The sequence below is a fragment of the Aphelocoma coerulescens genome, chromosome 18 (genome assembly GCF_041296385.1).
Source record: "Aphelocoma coerulescens isolate FSJ_1873_10779 chromosome 18, UR_Acoe_1.0, whole genome shotgun sequence".
Lineage (NCBI taxonomy): Eukaryota > Metazoa > Chordata > Aves > Passeriformes > Corvidae > Aphelocoma > Aphelocoma coerulescens.
Window position 1 is genome coordinate 5,715,216 of NC_091031.1, and position 25,109 is coordinate 5,740,324.

Sequence of the window (25,109 nt, forward strand, 5' to 3'; positions counted from 1 at the left end):
CTGTTATTATTTTCAGATATGAATTACTACTTATATAATCTTTATTGCACCACAAATAACCGCCAGATGCTCAGTTAACCTTGGAAAGAGCCTCAGCAGATCAGACAAGCAGGACATATGAATAGATACTGTGTTTCCCACTCACTTAGGCATCACCTGGTCCCTAGGCTCCTGGTTATCTCAGAGACAACTTGGCTGGAGAACCATGCAGGCATTTATTTTCCCCCTAACTCAGGGATCATGGTTCTCCTTCCAGCCTAATTATGTTCCTATAAACCACAATTAGTTTTTCCTGTTTACCAATTAGCCTGGAGGATTTGCTGAATGTATTTTGACACTCAACCACAAGGTACTTTCTGAAAGTGCAAATTATGAGCTAAGAATTCATTTGTAATACAGTGGAATCTAAATAAAGAATGAATACTTAGTAATTTATTCATGTGGCAACATCAACTACACAGAGGAATTCCTGTAAAAATCAATACAGTCTTATTTCCTGTCAATGACGTGGATTTAAATACAAACCCAAACATGCAAAGTACATTTACAAATAATCTAACTCTTTTAAAAAATTCTTTTTAATGCAGACAGCTCATATTATCTCATCTAAATGGTTCTGTGTGATATTCCTTGTCTCAAATTTTATTAGTGAATATAAATGCTGAGTGTAGTATTTCCTTTCAGCTGGTTCCATTGTTGTTATCTATATATAAAGAACATGAACATAATGAAAAACTCTTCCCACAAGCTCCCTTGAGGGGCAGTAGGAAAATCCTTCTTGCATCATATTTAAGGAAAAATCTGATGATTTTGTAATGTACAGCAATCAACAGCTGGTGAGTTTGATTAAGTATTGAAGCGGAGGCATTTAATCAATCCTGATAACCATTCATGGGAGACACATTGAGGTTCAGGCATTTAATCAATCCCGATGGCCATTAATGGCAAGAACTATATACCACAAAGCTATAAAGATTAGGGCTATTATACCAAAATTGTGTCGCAGGAAAGAGAAAAGGAAAAATATTTCCCACTCTCTCAGAGGATAGGCCCTGTTAAAGTTCTTTGGATTTTCCAAAGAGATAATCAGTGCTTTGACATCCATCTGCTCTGGATGTCGATAATGTGGTCGTGTGAACAATCTCTACAATACCCAATTTAGCCATTTTGGAAGTAAAATGAGAGAGAGAGACATTGGAGCTACCAATAAAGAGCAAAGAGAGGATGGAAAATTATCTCCTTCCAAAGAACTAATGAGGTCCTTTGAGATGTTGTGGCCAGCAGAGCCATCAGGTATTCCTGCATCGCTGTCATCACCACTCAGTCAGAATCTGCATTCCCAAGGGGCCTGGCAGAGATTGGCATCTGACACTGTGTGGGAAAAAAGATTAAAATTCTGTTTCTGCTGCATAGCTTTTTACACACACGCTCCCTCCCAAAAAAACCCAAACCCAGAGAAAATTATTCTTGTTTCCAACCCAAATCACTCCTAGAAAGAACAGCATCCACCAGATTTTGGAATTTTAGTCTATTGAGAGTATATATGAGTTTTTATCAAGTGTTTCATTATAAGTAAGAGCTTTCCAGCTGCTTCTGCAGAGCAAAAGCTGCAGTCAATAAGTTTTTGCAAAATTTTTGGTGCATAAAGGAAAATCAAAAAGCCTTTCAAATTAAATAAACTGATATTTAAACCTGAATACAGTGAGTCTCCAAAATATTGATCTCCTCTTTTTTTAATAATCTACATTGTGAAAAAAATCCTGCCATTGATGAAGGCACCATTGATACTTATGCAACTCTTTCCATAAAACTTTAGTCAGGGGTGGACAGATCTTCAGGGGCAGAATTATTATTGTTAAACAACCAAGAATCCTTTTGGGTCACACAATCTTATTCAGAAAGGAGATAGCCAAATGTTTTCTCAAAGAGAACAGGCCGGGTCATACCCCAATTAAATGAGGTTTAAGAGCTTGTCCTGAGATAATTGTTCATTACATCCTGACCTTGCTAAAGGAGTAGTCTTGCTCCTTGTTGGGTTAAATATCTGTTTACCTGCCTTGGCTGTTCAGTTTGCAGCTTGAAAATGTGCAATGTCTCTGTGTAAGTGTACTTGCATTAATGAGAAATGCACCTAATCAATGCCAGTACGTCTCCCCTTCCCCTTTCCCTGCTGCTCCCTCTCTGCTGCTGACAGCTTTCATGGAAAAGCATTCCAACAAAATCCAAAGCAATGGCAGCAATGGATACACAGCCTCCTGTCACCATGATTATCCTAATTACAGTGTTTAACCACTGTAATCTTACCTGTTAAACACATAAAAATTCATTTTTCCACGATGGATGTTCTTCACATGTATAATTCCAGCACTGTATGTGCAACAGAAATGTAATAAAATTGTCACGTATGAGTGAGTTTTACAAGGTACAGTTCCAAGAGCTGTTAATTTAAAGCCATTCTCAGTATATTTAAATTTTACAGCCAGTGTTATCAGTGGTGTCACTGTAACAATTTATATTGCTTTTCTATTACTTCTGTATTTTGTATTTTCCTATGCAAGGCAGGGTGGATTCTATTAATAAATGAGAAGACACAGGAAAGTGTTTCACCTTCTCAGAGAGTGGGAGTTACCTCCTCTCCACAGCTCTCTATTGGAGTAGTTCAGTGACCCCAATAAATAATGTTAATAATTGGGTCCTCCAATTTAGTATCAGAGAATTTGCATACACTTCCCTTTCAGTTGTCCCTCTCTCTGGGAAGCAGAAATCATAGAACAATTTTTAAAGGAATATTAATAACTGGAAGACAAGTAATTATATATAGTCGTTGGGTTTGTTTGCTTTGTATATTTTTTTACTGATGGGCAAATCCAAAGCATGACTATTAAAAAAAATATAAAGTAAAAATTATTAAAAGCAGGACTACAGCTCAGCAATTATAGCCTCTTGTATCCACCAGTCACCAAGACCTAAAGAAGTCCTTCAGAATTAATTTAGCTTTTGCTCAGACACTGCAGGAGATTTGCCCGTGTCAAGAGGACATTTCAGTGCATAATCACACGAGCCTGCAAAACTGCCTCAGGTTTCCCAGGTACCATGCACATTCAAGCCAGTTGTGAGGGGAAAAGCATTTCTCTTTTTAAGATACAACAGGATGAAGGCAATCTGGAGGTTTTGTCTTTTCTATAGATCTGATGACAGATACTTCTCAAACCAGCAATCAAAAAAGAAATCATTAAATTATTAGAGGACAAAGTTGCCAACCTGAAGGTTGATTTGAAAGTTCTGTTTTAAGATAAATGGTCTAAATCAGGCTATTGGGTGTTCTAGCATGGAGTATCGTGTTCTGAACAATGTAATTTTCCTTCCCAAAGTGAATAAAAATGTCAAGGGCCTCACATTTGAGGCAGAAAATGGACATTACAAAGCATTGAGAAAAGCTCTGTCACACCAGCTACCTTGAAAGGAAATTCATACAGAATACACAAAATTGGGAATAGACACAAATATGGGAACCAGCTGAATTTCATGGCAGCATTATACTGGTCTGAGGTTCTTTAATGGAAAAAGAGAAGTTTGGGAGATGAAGGTGTCATTATTGAAGAGAGTGCAAGAAACTGCAAACTTGAAAGTGAATGAATAGGACTGCAGGGAAGAAAAGAAGAAAGAATTCAAACCAATTGAGCTATTTCAGGGAACACTCCAACTTTCTCACATTAGGGAGGTAACAAAGGGACCTTTGAAAGTACTGTGTTGTGCACTGTAACCAGCCTAAGTGGGAACAATATCAATTAAAATAGAAGCTCATCATTTTAGCAAGAATAGAATGCAACAATAGAATTATTAAAAAGAAAATGTCTGTTTCAAAATATTTGAGTGCATAGACAACAGGAAATGAAATGCTGATGGATGTGCTGATGGTGTCTGCTGTGGTATGTGGGAAGGATCACCAAGGTCCTGAATGTGTGGGAATTCAGAAAACCCACCAGACGTTTAGAAGTGTCAGCAATTACATCAACAACTTTGCAAATAAGACCTTAAAGGAGAAGAAAGAAAGTGAGAAAATAAATAAATATTGAAGCAAAATATTTTCTATATATTAGTTCTTTCTTAAGAAAATTTCCTAGTGAGAATAATTAAATATGGCTGGAAGAAATGTAAGCCTAAAATGAAGGTGAAAGATGTCATTTCTAGCCTCAGATCAATGTCATTTGATGCAACCTTAATCATTAAATCACAAGGGGAATCCAATTTTTACTTAATTAAAATATTGGACTAATAACAGGTTTGATTCTATAGAGAAAAATACTCCATGTTCATCAGCTTAGTGTGTATTGTTGAACTGTGCATTGACTAACCTGGCTGATATCAGCTATTATTTTATCTTCCCATCTCCTTCATGGGAGAAAAGAGCCCAGATCATCACTCCAAAGCCTCTAAATTCTGCCAGCCTGAGCAGAGGTCAGAGCTAAAATGTGTAAGTGCCTGCAGGTTTCCCTTCATTCTCCACTAAATCCACTTCTGCTAAAAGGTTTCATTTTCTCAGTACAATTTAGGGTAGCGCTTAAAGTCCTACAGTGCAGGGTGTGCTGTGCTGGACAGATGACATCCTCTTAAGGAGCTCATTTTATATTTTAAAAACTTTTACATATCTTTGTTACGTACTTGACTACATAGACCACTGGACTTAAAAAGACAAGCAGTAAAAACTTGTCAGTTTTTGTAATTACTGAGAACAAATAACGATCTTCTATATTATGGATTTGAGCATTTTTTGTTTTAAATTTCCTTTTAGAAACATGCCAGCTGACAAAATCCAGAAAATTGAACATGATCCACTTATACCATCCTCTTACAATGTTTTAAAGTGACAGAAATAAAGTCACTGCACCTAGAAAAGACCCTGAATCTTTGACAATTATTCACATAATACTGTGGAGTTAAAGGAGAAAATGAGAAAGAAGAAATTTATTATCACTGTCCTATGAATTCACAGTCTGTACATCACCCAGAATACCTGGCAAGCCCTTATGACTTATTTGAAGGGAATTCTAATGACATAATCATTTCAGCAAAAGAAGTGTAGTGACACTGAGACAGAAAAATAATTACTCTCATTACAAAAAGATATAGAAAGCTGCATTCATTTCATAGGGAAGTAGAAAAAAACCCCAACAATTGAGACACATTGAAATAATTCCTGCGAAAGTGACAGGTGTTTCAAAACTAAGCAACAAAAAATGTCAGTAGGAGACTACATCACTCCAGGGCAAGGATCTGCAAATGAAAGTAGATCAGTAGTAATTTATGCACATCACAATTAAAAAAAAAAAAGTAGAAAAGTAGTCTGAAATGTGAAATCTCTGCACATGCACACCATCAACTCAACTTTCTCAGAGCACAAAGGAAAAGTGATCAAAGGATTTCTTCTAAATAAAACCAACTACAACTGTTCAGAATAGAAGAACTGTAACGAAAGTGGCAAAGGGATGAGGCAAGAGGAAGTGAGAGCAACCACACATTAATAACTATAGAAAACCTCGGGTTACTCGGTTCTGTTGCTGGTGAAAAAACACTGCTATTTGTGTTACAACCTCTTCTATAAATCTGCACTTACTTGCAGCATCTCTCACCATGTGGCCCCTGTTAGTGTTAATTGTGTGCACGCCATACCCAGCAGCTCAGAGAGGCCAAACTGCTCATGGCATCCTTAACACTGCTTGGAATGGCACATGTTTGAAAGGCTCTGCCACCCTTTTCATATGTAACAGAATCCAATATTTTTTGGGTTTGGAAGTTTGGGTTTTTGGTTTTTGCAGGTTTTTTAATGTTTGTTGGTGTTTGGGGTTTTTTTTGGTGTTTGGGGTTTTTTGTGGGTTTAGTTGGGTTTTTTTTTGTTTGTTTGGGGCTTGGTTTGGTTTTTTGAGTTTGGGTTTTTTTTTTGTTTGGTTGTTTTTTGGTTTTGAGGTTTTTTTGGTGGTGGTTGTTGTTGTTGTTGTTTTGAGGGGTTTTGTTGGATTTTTTTGGTTGGTTTTGTTTTTAGAAAAAGGGCTTTGCCAGTCAAACAAAATTTCATACTGGATGCGAGACATGAATACATTTTGTAGCAGAATCAAGGGTTTACCTTGTCAAACCCCAGCTAACATTATCAAGAGCCATTTTCATGAAATGATTTACCCTACAGACACTTTGCCAATGTCTTGCTCATTCCCAATCCCTATTTATCTGTTAAAAATCCACACTCTTTCCAGTGAACAGTAAGTAACAAATAAAAGTCTTTAATAAAAAAAAATGCATCAAGGGTTCCTGACAGTGTTTCTACAAGAGATGAAAGCCTTTTATTTTACCTCCCTACAGCTGAATATCCCACAGATTTCAACTTCCTACATGCCAAATATCCCCATGTCTCTTTGGAATCAGTGGTGGAAACTGAGCGTAACATGTACAAAGGAGACAGATAAAGTCACAGGTGGTGTCCCCCAACTGTGGAATTCGTTTGCCTTCACAGATGATGCTGGTGTTTCTAGAAATTGATTTATTTCCCACTTCTCCTGTATTACTCTGTTTTTGAATTTTTAAAAAAAAACAGAATATCAGAGCATTTCTGACTTTGGCAATTATTTCATAAATATTTTTAAAAACTTTAATGTACAGTGAAGTGCCTTCATAATGTGCCAAGTTTGCCTAAAATTTAGGAGTTATAGAACTAAAATATCCAAATCAATATCCAGAAGGTCTTTAAACCAAATTAACTTATGTAGGAGCAGTTAATCCTTGGTGTCAAGCCCTGCTGCCTTTTTATTTTTCTCCCCTTAAGTAATTTAAAAGATAATTTCCCTGAGGATTTAAAAGCCCTGAGATGTGCTATATAGAGTGGCATCAGCTCTGTCTAGGAAGAAGGACACAATTTACATGTCTTTAAAATAAATTGCCAGAGAATGTAATGCAGCCTTCCTGGGTACTTTGATTATAGCACAACCTACTTATTATCAAGAAAATGTCAAATTCAGATGCTAATTCAGGAAGGAAAAAAATCTTATAGACTGATTCACGAAAATTATAATACACAAAGAAAGAGCAGCAAAACTAAGATGATAAATCTGAGCTTGCGAGTATCTGTAATTAAAATGAGAGTGCACATATAAGCAAATTCTTGCAGGTGATGCTCACCTCTGGCAGATCCACCTGCCCCAAGTTCAGCTGTCACTGCTGTTCCTCTGTGGCCATGATCCTGCTCATCCTTAATCCCTAGAATTTACTGCTGAAAGTAGTTTTATCAAATAACATGATTAGGGGTGCTGAAGAAAATGGAAAGATATTTTCAAACATTAACTGAAAAGTACATATTCTTATGCTTCATCCTCTGATTTGCCTGCACTCTCCTGAGCAGCCATCCTCTTCATATTAGCATCTCCAGACTCTTCCACGTTATTTTTAAAAGCCATGGCTCCCCAAACAGACTTGAGCCAAAAACAAGTAACTGGTCTTGGATTTAAATCCCTGCATGAGTTCTGTTGAGTTTATGGACACATTGGAGTAGCTGTACCTGCATCTCACAACACAACTGGTTTATCCCATAGGGTGGAAGGTGTCTATTCCAGATGTAAGACTCATATCCAGCTTTTTCACCATGAGCAGAGTCAGGGAAAACAGCACTGGAACCCACAGATCTCATGGCTTTCAGACCAAAATATCACATCTCTGAGCTGGTTTTGCTCTAGAACTGAAAAAACCCAATAACTTAAATTCAATAAAAAAGGTGAAAGAACTGACACTAACCATATATGTTTGCACCTGACATAAATCTCAAAAACTTGCAATGTTCTCAATTTTATAGTGCTGGAGAAGACAGCATTTTGACATACTTAGGTATTTAGGTATTTATCACCCTGCTGCAAGGGAGAATTAAAAAAAAAAAAAAATCACCATTCTGGACTTACAGAGGAAAGACAAGTATTTATAAAGAAGAATTATCTTATTTAAAATTCAATGTGCTAAATACTTTAGCACAGTGTGTTGTTTAGCAGAACCTGCAGTTCCCGAAGAAAAAGACCAATGTCTAATCAAAGTTGCCCACCTGGAAAATTGTGGTGCTTGTTCAATGTTATCAGAATAGGCTCATTTACTAGAGAGGCATTGTACAAAAAATAGTCTTGTGTATAAAACATTTTCCTGATTATAGGATTACTCCTGTAAGCAGCCATTCATTTTAGAGCATCATACACCTCTTAAAGCACTGTGTTATTTTACAGGAATGGCAGTGAGCACTGCACCCTAATCACAGAGGTCTTTGGGATAACCACAGCTCAAATTCCAGGGGAGTGGACTAAGCTCCATCTCTTAATACCTGGAATTCAAAGGTGTTATGTACAAGGGGAAGCTCAAGAAGATTTTAAAATTCCAGCTGTTAACTGGGGTCCAGTTCACTGTCTCTGCAGTGTCCATTGCATCTGTCCAGAGATACCCTCCCTGGGATTCCCATGCCTTTGTCCTGAGGGTAGGACTGGCTGCAGCTCAGAATCTGCCTACTCACCACACAGCTCCTTGCAAATCCCAAAAAAATCCTAATGGAGACAACGTCCTGCAGCAGCTGAGCAGGAGGGCATGGAGGCAGTTATAAAGGGAAACAAAGAGGGTTAATAACTGTGAGATCCCTGCAGAGTCATTAGCCAGCAATAACAACCAAACAAGGCACTGTCCTTTGCCTGCTCAGCCCTGCCTGAGCACACAAGGCAGCAATCACCCAGAGTGTGACACTGAACAAATTAAATCCCCCATTTGTGCCTGCAGAGGAATGAAAACCCACTCTTCCTCACACCAACATCCAATCACTACATGACTTATGCTCCTTCCCCAAGGAAGGGAATCAGTCAGGAATCCTTAGTGCACCAGTGCAGTCTTCATTCACAAATGCCCCTCTCTCTATTTAATGAGTATGAAATAACTGAAGGAACAAGGAATTAGTTGAGGGAGTGAGCACTGTTAGGCAATCAGACAAGGCTCTTGAAACCAGACATCCTATATCCTTAGCCAAACACAGTAAAGAGAGTATTCATGTCATCTGTTTGTTGGGCAGAAATAGGACAGATTAAATACAATTTCAATTTAGAAGGGACTTATTTCACCAATAGCATGAAAAGCAAACAGAAAATGAAAATTAATAACAGCACAGTTTGCTCTCCCATATGATTTTCCATCTCATTATTTCACATGGCACTATAAATGATGTCAGATAGCTCGCCTGCAAGTAATAAGCCATTGAATAGAATCTTAGCAGATAGCTAACAAGATGCACTTCTCTAATAGACTTCATTGTTGGAGTGATTAACAAGATCCAGCTTCTCTTCTTGATATGAAATGTGCCCAAGTTGTTCCAAGCATCGTATGAACATTTTCCTCATGAATTCTTTTGTGCAGTGAGAGCAAATTTGGAAGATGAAATTCATAGTCTGTTTTGGAAGAGGGAACATATGTGTAAATGTCCTTATGAATCTCAAGGTGAAGTGAGTTTTCAGCTTTTTTTATGATACATTTTTGTCATTGTTATCATCAGTGATGGCTGGAGCTGACATTCTTATTAATAACTTTTCGAAATAATTCAAGAAACTGGGTGAGGAGAGAGTATATATATATATACCAGGCTGGTATTCAAACAGTCTCACTGGACAAATCTCTTGGAATTGCAGAATTCTGATGACACAACAAATGTCTGCTCACATTTTCCAAACTTTTAGTCTAACACAGGCTGTTTCTGATGATGATCCCTCACGCAGGAAAATCAAGAGAAACAGCTCAAGTGTGCTGGACACAAAAAGGGAAAGACCAGAATAAACCAGAATCCAAAGAGGCACAGAAATATGTAAAAAAGCTGAAGGAATTGGCACAGTAAGTGGAACAAAACCAGAATTTTAGCACGAACTAGTAAGTACAGTTTTCCAAAAGCATTTTTATCTGCTCCCAAAGGTAGGGAAGTCTAAAACTGGGACTCTGGCTATGGTGAAAGAGGCCCAAGAGCAGTTCCTGACTAACTGGCTCTGCACTTGAGAGCAATGCTGCCATGGTAAGGATTGATTCAAATGTAGCCTCTGTTTCAGGGACTTCATAATTTATGACAAGATGCAGTAGCTTGATCCCAGACAAACAAGTGTGGACAAATATGGATTCATGGGTTTGATAATTAGTGCAGTGTCAGTTGTACACCAGAATGGTGGGAGGTGGGAGGTGCACAGGCGTGCAAGTTTTCTCCAGTCTTTTCATCCTGGAGTTTACCAAGGAATTCTGCTATTCCAGATTTGAATTTTAAACTGAATTTCTCTTTCCTTTGACATCCAATTTGAAGCATAATTTTTCATTGTCATCCTGAGAAGTGACAGAAATCAAGTCGAAATAGTGGCCAGTAGACACAGTAAATCATGACTGGGGAATAATTAACTTGTCTGTAATTAAACATGGTATCTGGCAAGAAAGTGTGACATAGCTAAAGAGTGGAAAAATTCACATTTAGCATAATTATTGATGAACACTTTACATGGAATTTATTATTAAGGCATATACAGCAAGGAAGTGGATCATCCCATGTTCTGAACATCCTCACCCTAAATAAATGATTTCTTCACTCAGACCATAGCTCTACAGAAGGTCCTCTGAGTTCCCCAATCACTCAATGATTGCCTTACCAAATGTCCATTGCACCCACGCCTGCAGAGTTCTTTAAGTCACCACTAAAATTGGTATTTCTTGTGATCTCTGATGGAACTTCTAAATCACTGAGGGATGCTACTACAGTTTGCAAGAAACAGAACCAACACTACATTTTAGAGATCTATGGGTCAGAAGGTAGCACCAAGCCTTACCCCAGCCTAGCTCATACAGTGGATGCTTCCAGAGATGAAGAACATAGAGGTAACATATATTATTGTGTCAGAATTTTAAAATCAGAGTCTCATTCATAGCCCACCTTTGGCTGGTTTTATTCACACATGACCACCAAACAAATCAAATACTACCTGCACATTGCAAAATTGATCTTCCTTTAGAGCAGTAGAGTCTTGCCACAAGTGTTCCTCGTGCTTTGCATTGTGTTTCTGCTGAGGCAAAATAAGAACAACATTACCTGATTTAAACGAATCCTACACTTATTTAGTACTAATGCAAATATCTGTGCTTTTAGTTACACAGGTCCCCAGGAATGTTAACGAAGCACAGGCAAAATAAGGACACTGGTGGTTTAATATCTGTAGATGCTGATAGAACCTGTCAGCATAAATACAATGTGCAACGACTGTCAAAATGCAAATAGTGGAAAAAGCCCTTAAGAATGGCTTATCACCATTGCTGACCTCCCTAGGAATACTGCTGTGCCAAGAGCTTCCAATAGACTGAAATGCAGAGATATAATTGGCTCTATAAAAGCTGAGCTTAGGGCTGCAGAAAAAAATTGTTGTTTAGATGCTAATTGATCCTATAAAAATACATGGAGGAGTGAATTGTGTCATTAAATTTCTACAGTTAGTTTTTTTGAGCTCCATGCTAAGTTTAAAAAATAAAAATAAAAGGAGTTGAGCATACAGTGGATTATTAGAAACAATTTCTCCTTTTCATAATGAAAAAATAAATATCTTGCTGCCCTGCCATTCCAGGCCAGTGGGGCTTTGTGATAACTCCTCTTGGGCTCACATTGCAAACACCCAATAAGGCTGCTAAGCCATAACATGAGCTTTCAGCAACCTCACAGGAAAACCTAATAGGGTGTATTGTTGGGTCTCATTCCAGATTTGAATATAGATGCATTCAGCTCTCTGCATTTAGGCACATTACAAATAGAGGCAATACCAATACCTGGAAAATAAATTCCTCTGTGCTGCTCTGGGAATATTTTGACTTTTGCTCCTCGGGCACAGACATGGTGCTGCTCCCCGGGCTCACAGGAAAGTTAATAATGTATTGAATGACTGATACAAGAAATGAATCACTGTTGTGCATTTCTGTGCTTTCAGACCTGTTTGTTCTGCAAAGCCTTTTGTTCTAATATTTATAAGGTTCCACAGTAAAATATGTTTTACAGGGGAGCACTTAGAGGATATCAGACTTCTGTGAGTAAATCATCATTTCAGAAATTACTTAAATATATAAGCAATCTGTTCATTTTATGCTCACAGCAATTTCTTAGGCTAATTACTCATTATTTTAAAAGAGACAAAACCAAAGGCCCTTTTCAGGGTTGGATGGGTCACTGAGCAGCCTGGTCTAGTGGAAGGTGTCCCAGCCCATGGCAAGGGTTGAAACAAGAAGATCTTTTAAGGTCCCTTCCAACCCAAACCATTCTATGATTCTGCGATAAAGGGTTTCTACTTCTCCTCCCTTTCTAATTTTTTCACCCATAAACTTGGTAAAATAAATCTGGAAATACCATTTAATGTGTTTGGTTTTATTTGGGTTAGAGCAGTGGCAAGGCACTAGCATCAACACTGTTTTCTATTAGACTCAAACATGCAAAATTCCTGATCCTATCAGCTGAACCAGTAAATCTTCCCCGGACAGAATTCCAGTTGTAAAGGGGCAAGGGCCTGATTCATGCCTAAAGCTGAATGTCTGAAGGAGGCCCAGCATGATCAGATGGATCTGTGACATGGGTAACTCACAGCGGGGCTGGGCAGAATTGCCACCTAAAATTGAGGAGGTTGACAAAGCTCAGCTCTGGGTCCAGCAGCTCCCAGTTCCCACTAATCCTGTTAAAAGATCAAAACCACCCACAGACTGGTCCCAGACTGCTTGTGGCTCCCAATACATCCGGGGTGCTGCAATCCATGCCTTTTAATTCCAGTAGCAACTAGGCCATGGTGGGCATTTCATCCTATATAACTAAGCACAACTCCAGGGCATGGTTAGGCCCCAGGTAGTAAGTCTTTCTCTTGCCACCACCAGATATCACAGAGTGATGTGGTTGGGGTTGGAAGGGACGTTAAAGTCCAGCTCATCCCACCCCATCCCATGGGTAGGGACACCTTCCACTGTCCCAGGGTGCTCCAAGCCCCATCCAGCCTGGCCTTGGGCACTTTCAGGAATGGGGCAGCCACAGCTTCTCTGGCCAATCTGTGCCAGGGCCTCCCCACCCTCAAAGGGAACAATTTCTTTCCAATATCCCATCTAACCCTGCCCTCTGTCAGTGGGAAGCCATTCCCCTTCATCCTGACACTCCAAGCCCTTGCAAAGAGTCTCTCCCCATCTTGTAGCTCCTTCGATACTGAAAGGCCAAAATTAGGTCACCTCAAAGCCATCTCTTTTCCAGGCTGAACAATCCCAATTCTCTCAGTCTTTCCTCATATGAGAGGTGCTCCATCCCTCCAATCAGCTTGGGTTATATATCCCAAATTGTTGTTTTCCATGAAGAAAACATACCTTCCCATCTGCACTACAGCTCCTTCAATAGTAAATATTCATACATGGTGGTGCATTTTAGCAAGGAAATATACTGGCACTGTGATTAAAAACATGGAATTTTCTGCATGTTGAGCAAAGAGCTTAATGCCTTGATTTAGAAATACGCATCTAGTTAAATCCAGGCTTATGGGTCTTCCTTGTACTGATGGATTTGAGTATGTGCTTAAGTGCTTTTCTGAAGCAGAGCTTAACAGATGAAAAACCTTTTGAAACAAGAAGACTGAAAATCAGAAAGCCCTGAAAGATGGCTATTTAAATCTTCATGTAATCCTATTTGCTCAAATATTTACAAGATTCCTTTTCTGTCAACAGACAAAGATATCATTATTTAATAACTGTAGAGAACAGGTTAAACAGATAAATGAGAGGACCAGGGAAAATTAATTTTGTAAATTCCATGTGCTTGCAAATCCTTTTTCCCCCCTCGCTACTTGACCCTAGAAGCCACTACTAGGTAGTCTCAGACTGTTCTACACCTCCAGATATCTCAGTAGGAATAAATACCTATTCACATGATGACAACTCGCTCAAGCTGATCTATCAGAACAGGAGACAGAGAATACAGGAGAAAAAGAAGCTGTTATTTAAAAATCAAAACTATGCTGCCAAAGGGTATGAAAAGACCAAACACTTCACAGAGCTTCTGTGACAACTTAACTTATCTGAGTAAATGATACAGCAATTTAGAATAAAGCTGGAAAGAATGTGATGCATGGAATTAATGAAGTGTATGACAGGGAGGGAATCTGAGGTAAAAACCTCAATTGCTAATGCATTTACAAAGTTAGAAATGCACAAAACAAATATTTAATCGATCCAGGTATCATTAAGAGTGGGAAAAAAAAGAAAAAAGATATTTGGACAGGTTTACAGTAACTACCTGTCATGTCAGAAATAAATAAAGCTCCTTCATTTAGGTAAGCAAAACCCATATGCGGAATGGGAGCATCACCTGAGAGTGACCTACGAGGCTGAGGAAAAAAATGCCTCAGATATGTTATTGCTGACATAACTGATCACTGCCCAAGAAATGCACAGGTCTGGGAGGACAACCTGAGCACTGAGGAGAAGAACGAAGGATTTTGGCAGAGCTCAACAGCAGATATTGCCACAGCAAATGCTCATTGAAAAGAACATTTCAGGAGGAATAAAGCTGGAGATAATATTTAATGATAATATCCCAGCTCTCTATTCCGTCTAACTCCCAGACATCTGCTGATATCTATTATGGTATTTACATTTATCAGTCTTGGCCTTGTTACGGGTCCTACCAGAATGTAACACTGGAAATGAGTCTACTGCAACAAAAAATCTTGCTCTGAGGGCTGATGAGTACACACTGATATCTCATCAAATTCCACTGATACGCTGGAAGCCCAGCATATGCTAAACTCTATTGCCAGAGCAATGTCAGAAATCCATGACTTCAGGATAAAAAAATAAATATATAGGGGACAAAGCAGCTAAAGGGGATATGATAAAAAGAAATTTCCTTACAAAGGAGTGCGGCTGCGTTACTGAAGTCCAGGGCTGGGTGATTATGGCTCCTGTCAACAGATAACATGACTGAGTTTTAATCAAGTCCCACTCCAAGGGCATAGCAGCACTGTGTTCACAGCCAGACAAATTCTACCTACCTGACACCAACAGCATTCCAAGGAAACAGACACTGGATTTCCCTAGTTTGAAGAGTTTCCTCATTTCTGTGTTAGGAGAAGGTAACACTGCTAATTCTAGAAGGACCAATTGCGCTCATGGTATCCACAGCCCACATCCATTCACTTTAAAATAAACAGTGACATTTATATGTATTTTCATAGGAGTCATTCCTGATGCCAGGAAGGATGCAAGTTTTCATCTGTACATTTCATTTGATATTTTCAAGTTTAGGAGACTCGTACAATGGCTAAATGATTAATATATTTCCCCAGCAAAGTCCTGCATTCATTATCAGTTTATTATCAGCTAGAAAGACAGAAAATAGGACCAAATTTGCAGAAGTGAGAACCTATATTCCAGTGTGGAACTGCTGGAAACCATAAGCACTCTCAGCATTTACAAAATGAAGCCCTTGATGTTTAAACACTGACATCCCCTTTGTGATGTCAAATGGGTATCTTTGCCTTTTGTGAAGGCCAGGATCCAAAAAGAGAATGCAAAAAGGGTATTTATCACAAGGAGTGGGAGACAAGAAAAAGGGGACAGCAAGAAAATATGCAACCCGAGGGAAGGAAATGAAAGAATATACATATGTGCTGCATTAATAAAAGACTTCAGAAAAAAAATCCATCCTAGAAAATAGTAGGCAATGACACAGTAAAGCCACTGAATAGGTTTAGATAAAAAGCTTTAAAGATAATAAAAATAGTTTATTCAAGAAATAAAAAAGAATGAGAAGGGGGACAAAGGGAAAAAGAATTCACATTTTTAGCACAACGGACAATGGGAAAACTATTCAGAGCTCAGCTATACATAATTACATCTTGTTACCTTCTATACAGCAGAGAAATATTTCAGGTCATTGTGTACGAATTTACAGAAAAACTAATGTTTCAGAAGTTTGGAGATTTAAATATTTGAAAATATTACTGTATGTAAACCACACCAACTTTACATGGCTGTAAGTATTCAATATACAAGAATAGAAAAAAATCCTACTTGATTCCAGCTGAAACCAAAGCCATTCACTCAAAGTGTGTCACGTAAGAGTGAAGAAGTGATCCCTCAGAATAAATTCACAGACAGACATGCATAAAAGGGTGAAAAATTGTATCTGAGAGTATATCTTGTGTAGGAAAACCTTCTATATGCTCCTGGGATGTCCCATAACAGAAGAGTCACACTATTTCTGCAGCACCAAAACAAAGAAAATGCATATTAAAAAAGCTATATCAGAGTCTTTGTTCAGAAGTGGAAATGCAGCACACACACTCCAGACAAAACAATGACCCAAACTGTGAAGTAATAGAAAATATTTTTTTACCTCTCTTCTTATGGCAATCAACCACAATGTGAGAGTTTGTTATGGCAGACACCAAATAACTGTGTGTCCTTCTCCACAGAAAGGGCAAGGCTGGAGTGTGCCATCCTATATGGTTTTAACCATATGATGTAGCTGAGGCTGTTTTAGTGTTTGATTATTTCAGCTCAGCCCAAGGCAACATAAGGGCCTCTGAACTCATGGACGAGCCATAGTTGAGTCCTTGCCACCAGACACACATTTTGTGATGTAACACAGACTGAGCCAAAAGGAGAAAGGCAAAACTCTTTGTCTGCTTGTTCCAACCTCCATTTTTTTACTGGTGTGCCATGCCCTGTGTTCCAAATGAAGAAAACAAGGAATATTATGGTAGCTGAGCAAAACAAGAAACAAAAACTGTCCCTACCCCAGAGCACTGGGAAGGGAAGGATGGAAGCTGTTTCAACAGAGTGCAGTAGGTTACAGAGAGAGAAATCCCAGAGTGTGGGGTGCTCTCTGCAGCCAGCAGGCTCTGTGCAATGAGTGCTCACAATTACTCTGAAAGGTGAAGTTTGACATCATGCATCCAGCTCAGCAAGTTCCCTGTATGCAGCTCTGCCTCATACAGGGAGCCCACGAGTTCATTGATTGTAAACCTCTTGCAGAGAAAGGTTTCAAAAATGAATTATGCATCCTGACTGAAAGAAAAACACTCCATGGAGAATCAGTCTTCATACAGCAACTGAAGACTTCACACTTATTTCAAAATATCAACCCAAGAACAATATCCAATGTTGTCAAGCCTTCAGAGTCATGTTTGAGTAGAAGAAACAATTGTTGGTGTGTGGCATTTGGTGTAATTTCATGCTCTAAAATGGAACAGTCACTCCTTACATTATTACAGTGGATATATTTTTTAGGTAATCGCCACAGAAACCAGAGAATCCAATGTTTCCTTTCAAATATAGGGAATTATCTTGGATTTAGCACCAAGATTTCAATTTAGAGAAAAAAAAGAAGTGCTTAAAGAGACACTAAATATAATGCAGATGTTATTTCAAATGGGACATCCACTCCAGATATTTTAAAATCATGTCACTTTCTGCAGTGATCTGCAAGCTTCCCTGTTACAGTGCGGATACTGTAACACGCGTATCAGACAACGAGGCCCGTGGAAAAGAAATATAAATGGACTGATTCTTGATGGATGTTTCAGAGATGTTTATTTCTCCAGCCACTTGGCTGAGGATCTGCCGAGGAACTGCTGCAATCACAGGACCTGAGAGTCCTTGCCCGTGCAGGGGAACACAAAACAACCAATGGGGAACGAGGCTGACCGGGGCAGGGAAACCCCGTGTGTCTGTGCCCTCAGGGCCCCTCTCCCAGGACCACATGGCAGGGGGGAAGGGACCCCGACACATCCCTTCATTAGAAATGGGAAGGTATCATAGGAAAAAAATATCCTGGACTAATGTCACTTTTGGAGCCAGTCCTTGGAGAAGAAGTATGATGCAGTGATTTCAGCCTGCATCTAGAAAACCTGCTTTCAATGAACTGCTGCTGTTGGAACCCTGGGTTTAGACAATTCAGGTTTCTGGGATATAATAATATATATATGTATAACAATACAGAGGATTTGGGGTGTGGATTTGTTCTTTTTCTTTTCTCCTCCTGCTTCACCAATCTGAGTGCTCTGGTATTGGGTCAAAAACCCCACACTGTGGATCATGTACAGTTAGTAATTGGATTATAAGTAAAAACATATTACTTAGCATTTCATGATTGGTTGATTTGGACCTTAAAAGGCCTTGAAAGTTAGAACTCGGGGCCATTTTCTACCTTGTTAACTTGGAGGCACACTCTGTGCAGCTGTGCTATAGATAAGGAAATAATAAACATCTAAGTCCGAAGAACAACCTAGCGTCTTCCGCCTTTTAATCCAAACTCTGAGTAAAAGAACTCGCGATTCAGAGGCAAAACGAAAATAGAGAAATTAACAATTGGAGCCCCGTCTGAGGACTCAGAGTTTGGACTCCCTGAAGAAAACAAGAGGAAAAAGAAGAAAAAGCAGCTTAGAGCTGGAAGAGAGAAAAGAAGAAAAGGCAACTTCGAGCTGGAAAAGGTAGAAGAATACCCTGGGGAAAAAAAGAAAAAGGATATTGGACCCTAGTGGCTGGAGAAAGGAACCAGGACCAGACTTTTGAACAGTTACAGAACAGAGGGAACTGAGGAAGGCTTCTGATGGCAAAGTCAGGTATGATTCATATGTTTCAGGGTTAATCCTAGAGTCATAATGGGAAATGTTATGCCAAAATCGCAGAGAGACGCTTTTAATAAGTTAATAAGCAGCCTCCTGTGGAAATGGTCCAGCTGCACAGCTTCTTCCCATTTGCAGAGCTGTATATAAAGTAATAGTAAGCAAAAATCAGATAGAACAACGCAGCGAGGTGCCGGCAGCTTCTCACAGCGACACGGCTGGCGCGCAGCCTATGCTGCCTGCACAGGAGGGGGAGGGGACCCCGCCTCCTTCTCAGGCTCAGGCAGCAGGAGCTACAATTCTAGCGAAACAGAAGGAATCTGTAATAGATCCCTAGCCAGTTGAGATGTGTGCCCTTGCAGCAGGCACAATAAAAGAGAAACAACCAACTTCTGAGGGAATGGAGGGAAGCGGTCGCGACGCTTGTCTCAGAGAAGAGGCAAATTCAGCAGATACCAGGGGCTCAAGCGAGGGGAGCGTGGGTTTGTTCCTAGCTGGTCCACAAACAGCAGAACAGACCGATCCGGGGTGGCAGGAGGTAATAGAACAACAGGAGCCACCCCAGACAAGAGAAACAAAAGCACGGCGCGATGTCAGAATGGCAGTTTCAAACACGGAACCAGAAATAACAAGCTGTAACTCCCTACTGCCCATCACTGTGGCACGAGGTCCCTCTCGGTCATGGGCTTTTGTGCAGGGTCCTGATAGGTCTCTCACCATGGCAGCAAGCCCCGCGGCCTCCTGGTTAAATCCCGGCTTGGCACAGGCTAGTGTATTCCCTGGAGACTTGCTCCAAAACTTTTTAATACAGCTACAAAGCTGCACACGGGACATGTGCTTCCTGCAAAATGGCAGCACACAGCTCACTCCCGCTGTACAGCAAAGTGGCGGCACGCTGGTCATCTCCATAAACATTGCCAACCTCCTTCCACCTGCGCCATCTTGGCACCAACAAGTTGCTCGTCCTCCACCTACAGCGCCGCCTGTGGCCGCTTCTATTATTGCACCCTCAAATATAGATAATAAACAGAGTCAACCAGATTTCTGCACGAGGGAAGAAAGCATGAATGCAGCTTTGAAGCCAGAAGGAAAAACATCTTTACAGGGCATAAATCTACAAAATGCAAACAATCTACACAATGCAAATAGAGAATTAGTCACATTTTCTCCTAATTTAGGAGTATTTCCAAGCAATAATCCAAATAATTCTTCAGAAGATATGCCTAACTTTACCAACTGGGCAGATAGGCCTAAGAAGATACAACAACATTAACGAGATACAACATCAAGCCACAGAAGATACAACCTAGAACCTGTGTCAGCAATCTACAGGATCTACAGCAGCTCTTGGGAGAAATCAACTGAATCAGGCCAATTTTGGGGATCACCAATGATGAACTTGCTCCAGTTTTTGACTTGCTAAGAGGAGACTGTGACATCACGTCTCCCAGAACTCTTACTCCTGAGGCTCAAAAGGCTTTTGACAGAGTGGCAAACAGATATCACCAAGTACTCATTTTTTGGAAAATATAAAGACATCCATCTGCCAGTGGATACATTTTCCAATGCAGTTTTTGCCTCCTTGCACACAGGACAAACACCGAAACATGCACTTCAGCATTTTTCTGCAAGCATTTGCATCATTAGGTGTGCCTCAAGAAATAAAAACAGACAATGGTCCAGCTTATATAACAAAAGAGCCACATAAATTCTTAATGAATTGAGGTGTACATCACTCCTTCGGTATTCCTCATTCTCCTACAGGGCAAGGGGAGGCAGAGGCTACGCCTCAAATGCACTTGAATAAAGCGCTATACGTTTTACATTTTTTAAACAGCTCTTTTGCAGAACCAAATCTGCTAATAATCAGACATTTTTCTAACAGCACACGTGCAAAACTCAAAGGAAAATCCTTTCGTTCTAATTAGAAATCCAGAGACAGGACAAATTGAAGGTCCATTTGCTTTAATAACCAGGCGCAAAGGGTTTGCTTGTGTTTCTACAGGTACAGGACCCAGGTGGCTTCCTGTGAAGAGCGTGAAGCCATAGCACGCACAGAAACACGTTGGCAGCCCCACAAGTAAAGCAGAAAGTACACAGACATGAACTATGCAGAGACTAAAACTCATACCTGCAATCTCTTGTTTTTATTGCTAAAACTGTGAACTTTGGGTTTTATGTCAATAAAAAGACTGTGAAAAAAGAGAATGTCGTAAAGCTCTTTTGGCAAATAATCCTCACTTTCTTATTTTAAAGAAGGCACGAAGTACCTTTGTGCCTCATCATTAGGTGATGTTTGAACAAGATTGAAGAATATAAAAGAATATTCTTAAAAATTCGTTTAAAAAATTAAATTTTAAGAAAATAATCTTTTGCCAAAGGATAGCTTTAAAGAAACATGAAGTTTAATCAGATGTTAAGTTTGTTTTTTGCTTCGTTTGTTTTGCCTGCTTTTAGTGGTGTAGCTTTGCCAGTTAGTCAACCTAAAACCAATGTTTGGGTAACCTTAGCCAGTGCCTCAGGCTTGGATGCCATTTGTTTGACTTATTCAAGTCCAGAAAAGCCATTTTCAACCTGCTTAGTCTGTTTACTGGTAGACAGTTGGCCAATACCAAAAAATGTCTCTTCAATTCTTTCATGATTCCTCATGAATCCTACAGAGGAATGGGGTGTCTGGACTAAATTTCTCCCTAAGACACCCTATGAACCTTAAGAATTGGAAATCCTTGGCTCAGTAAAAATGGATTTTTGCATAATATTTAATTCTCCTGAGTCAAAACAGAATAAAAACAAAATCACAGATGTCACTCCAAATCATGCATTGTACAAAAATGCGACATCTTGGTACAATTTCACCTCAGTCTCATAATTTGAAGGTCATGAGTTCGATCCTTACACATTCTCCTTTTTTTTTGAATGTGTTGCAGGAATCTTTCTGACCACTCTAAGTCAGTCTTTGCTGATATCAAAGAACTGCAAATAGGTCTTTCAAAATTAAGAGAAGAAAATGAGTCTGGTTAGTTTAATGATCTGTTTGGTAACTAGCAAATTACTAAATGGATCAAAGGTCTCATAAAAATGGGAGGTCTAAATATAATGGTTATCCTTCTCATTTTTCCTCCTTGTGCCGTGTTTGTTCTCCTTTCTGCAAAGGGCCCTGCAGAGGACCACAAATGCTGCATTTCTGGTTGAAAAACAATTAGAAGAAGGTTTAACCAAACTCAAAGTTGGAAGAGGATCATGGCTGGATGATCTGTTTGATTGGTTGAGCCTCACTCCATTGTGGAGAGAGCTTTTGAAATTGGGCATATATGTTTTGATTGTCATTTATAGTCATCATGGTACTTATACCTTGTCTACTTCAGTGTATCCAACAATGGTTTAACAAAGCAGTTAAAGCAGAGCTCATGGTTCAGACAGGAGGGGGAGATGTTGGAACCCTGGGTTTAGAGAATTCAGGTTTCTGGGATATAATAATATATATATGTATAACAATACAGAGGATTTGGGGTGTGGATTTGTTCTTCTTCTTTTCTTCTTCTGCTTCACCAATCTGAGTGCTCTGGTATTGGGTCAAAAAAAATCACAATGAGGATCATGTACAGTTAGTAATTGGATTATAAGTAAAAACATATTACTTAGCATTTCATGATTGGTTGATTTGGACCTTAAAAGGCCTTGAAAGTTAGAACTCGGGGCCATTTTCTACCTTGTTAACTTGGAGGCACACTCTGTGCAGCTGTGCTATAGATAAGGAAATAATAAACATCTAAGTCCGAAGAACAACCTAGCGTCTTCCGCCTTTTAATCCAAACTCTGAGTAAAAGAACTCGCGATTCAGAGGCAAAACGAAAATAGAGAAATTAACATGCTGCTACCAACATCTGGTTGGCAAAGAACTCGTCATCCTGTGCCTTTGTTATGCAGAAGAAAGTAAGGAAAGAAAGGGGGTTTCAAACAGAAGCTTGTTGAGGGGTATTAGTGATGGCAAGGTGCTCTGACATGGTGCAGAAATGTCACATAAAGGACCTGGCTCAGGCAGAAAATGAAATGCCAGACTGTCTGGGAAGAGACAGAGGAATATTCCCAAAAGCTCAGCCTCAGGGGACCTGGTCCCGCCAAAATCAGTAGTGAAGTTTCCATTTAGACTCAAGAAAATGTTCATCACTTCCAGAAATGCTGCCCCAGAGCACAACTGGAAAAGAACCACAAACTTCAGCAGACCAAATTCTCTTCACCAGCCCCCACAAAATTACACCAGTATCTACGGTAACTTTTTCAGACAAGCAGGGCTCAGACTGAAACACTGAGCCCCAGGGAGTACTTGTACGTATCATGAATTCACAGTATTATTAAAGATAGTTATTCATAAACAGCCAAAGAGAATAGCAAAAGAGAACAGTGTGTGAGAGATTCCAGAGTCCTTTTTAAGAGTAGACCCATTGTGCTTTGCTAACTCAACAAGTCAGAGAAGTCCACATGAGTTTTTTTCCCAGGAGGCAAACAGAGAGGAACCTCTCTCGTAGACACTCTGGGGATGCTGCTGCTGGCACATTTTCATTAAGGTGGCCGTAAGGTTTTAGAAGCCAGAAATTTGGGCTTGCAAGATCTTAAGGTAGCACTTCCACATTCCATTAGCAATGCAAAATTTATATCAGCTGAAAATATGAACGAGGGTATCTTTAAATTGGCAGGAAAGGAATCCACACAGGCAACTACACTGGAAAATTATTTTCCCCTACATTATCTTTCTGCAACCCAGCATATCATAGAACCTATTTGTAGTGGGGAATCATTCCTCAAAGTATTTAATTTGGAGAAACTCGTTTAGATCTCTGTTGGTTTTCTAATAAAGCCAAGATTTGAATAGTGAACTCTTATCTTTAGGAGTCGCAATTGCAAAGTTTCTGACTACTTGGTCAAATAATAAAAAAAAAAATCTTGGCATTCAGATAATGCTGCATTCATTTAAAGAAAAAAAAAAGTGTTTTGGAGAAAGTCTTTGACTTCCACATACCATACATTAAGAAAACACCTTCCTAAATTCTTTTCTGGATGGAATGAGAGCCCTTAATGTTCTGACTAAAGAATGCCTGAAATAACTCCTCAGTGAAACGAATGTCTGAAAGAGACTGAGAATGAAGATTGACCAAGCATAGCTCAATTGGAACCACTTCTGAAAGACTCCTCTAAAATAGACAGCTTTGTAGAAACTCTTTCCTGTAGAAATTTTAAAGCTTTCTGTCCATGACCATAGAAAATTCTTTCCAAAAGCCCAAAGATGACAAAGTTTTATGCCTCGAGCCCCCATTACAGAGAGCAGTGAACAGACTTTTCCCACAACTCTGTTATTGATCTGACATGTGGCTTTGATGAAATTGTTCTCCATGTCTCTGCTTACAATTCTTTTTATATTCAACTAAAGTTCTTTGTAATTTGGGCTGCTCCCCGTGAAACATCCACACATTGGGGTCCTGATATTAATTAACAAATTGTACTGCTGGAAAATAGACAATTCAGGTTTACATTGCAGCACTATATTAATATATATGGCAGGATAAGTTGTTAAGTAGTGGAGAACCAGCTCCAGCGCACAAATAAGCAGTTTCCAGCTATCTTTCACCTTTGTGTTAATTTATAAAGCACACAACAGTAATTTGGGTTTTGCTGCTATTAATCCCTCCTATTATCAGGGGGATTTTAGCAGTGTTTATTCAGAATTTATGATCAAAATTTATAGGAGTGCAGTGTCATGGGAAAGAGAAAATTTAGGACTAATTGTTGGCAATTGGTAAATTGCAACATCAGCAAAAGTTGGTGGATAACTGATTCCCAATATATATATCTCAGCAATTTTTCCTTTAAAGGTAAAAGAGAAGAAACACTGCAAGCTTACTGTTCTTTCAGGAAAAAGTGGATTAAAAGGGAAGAGACTGTTGAAGACTTCACAGCCTTAAAAAATATGGCAGTGCCTTTCTGGATTTTCCCAGACAGGGCTGCATGAAACTGAGGAAACCCCACCAGGGATAAATAAATACTGCCAGGTAAATACTTACAGAGGGCAAATGTTTTATTTGTGATAAATTGAGTACTGAGTTAAGAATTCATTGAAGTTCTGCAAATTTACCCATTTGACTCTCTTGCCCAAGCCACAGCCACACACATAATTTCGTTACCAACCTGAACTGGGATCACTGGTCCACCACAAGTGAAGAATAATTGTTCACTCTTTAATAAATTAACTAAACATTTGAAAAAGGAGAGCAAGATGAGTGGATTGGTTATTTCTTTCAATAAATTTTAAAAAAAGACATTAGGGAAATGAGGTTGAAAATGTGAGATTGCAAGGACAAACTCTGACACAGAGAAGTAGGTGTTACCAGAAGTGTAGTCAGGCACTGGAAAGACTCAGGTTGCTGAGAGCAGCTACACTAACCTCCTCTCACTACACAGAGC

At 39.3% G+C, this 25,109-nt stretch overlaps 1 long non-coding RNA gene across 1 annotated transcript; it reads right to left on the reverse strand.

Moving 5' to 3' along the window:
* Nucleotides 1-410: 410 nt before the first annotated feature.
* LOC138120162 (uncharacterized) lies at nt 411-25,109 on the reverse strand. The gene is made up of 5 exons (XR_011155765.1): nt 25,034-25,109; nt 24,834-24,895; nt 11,004-11,081; nt 2,305-2,367; nt 411-1,371 (listed from the first exon to the last, which is right to left on the reverse strand). It is a non-coding gene; the product is annotated as an uncharacterized lncRNA (long non-coding RNA).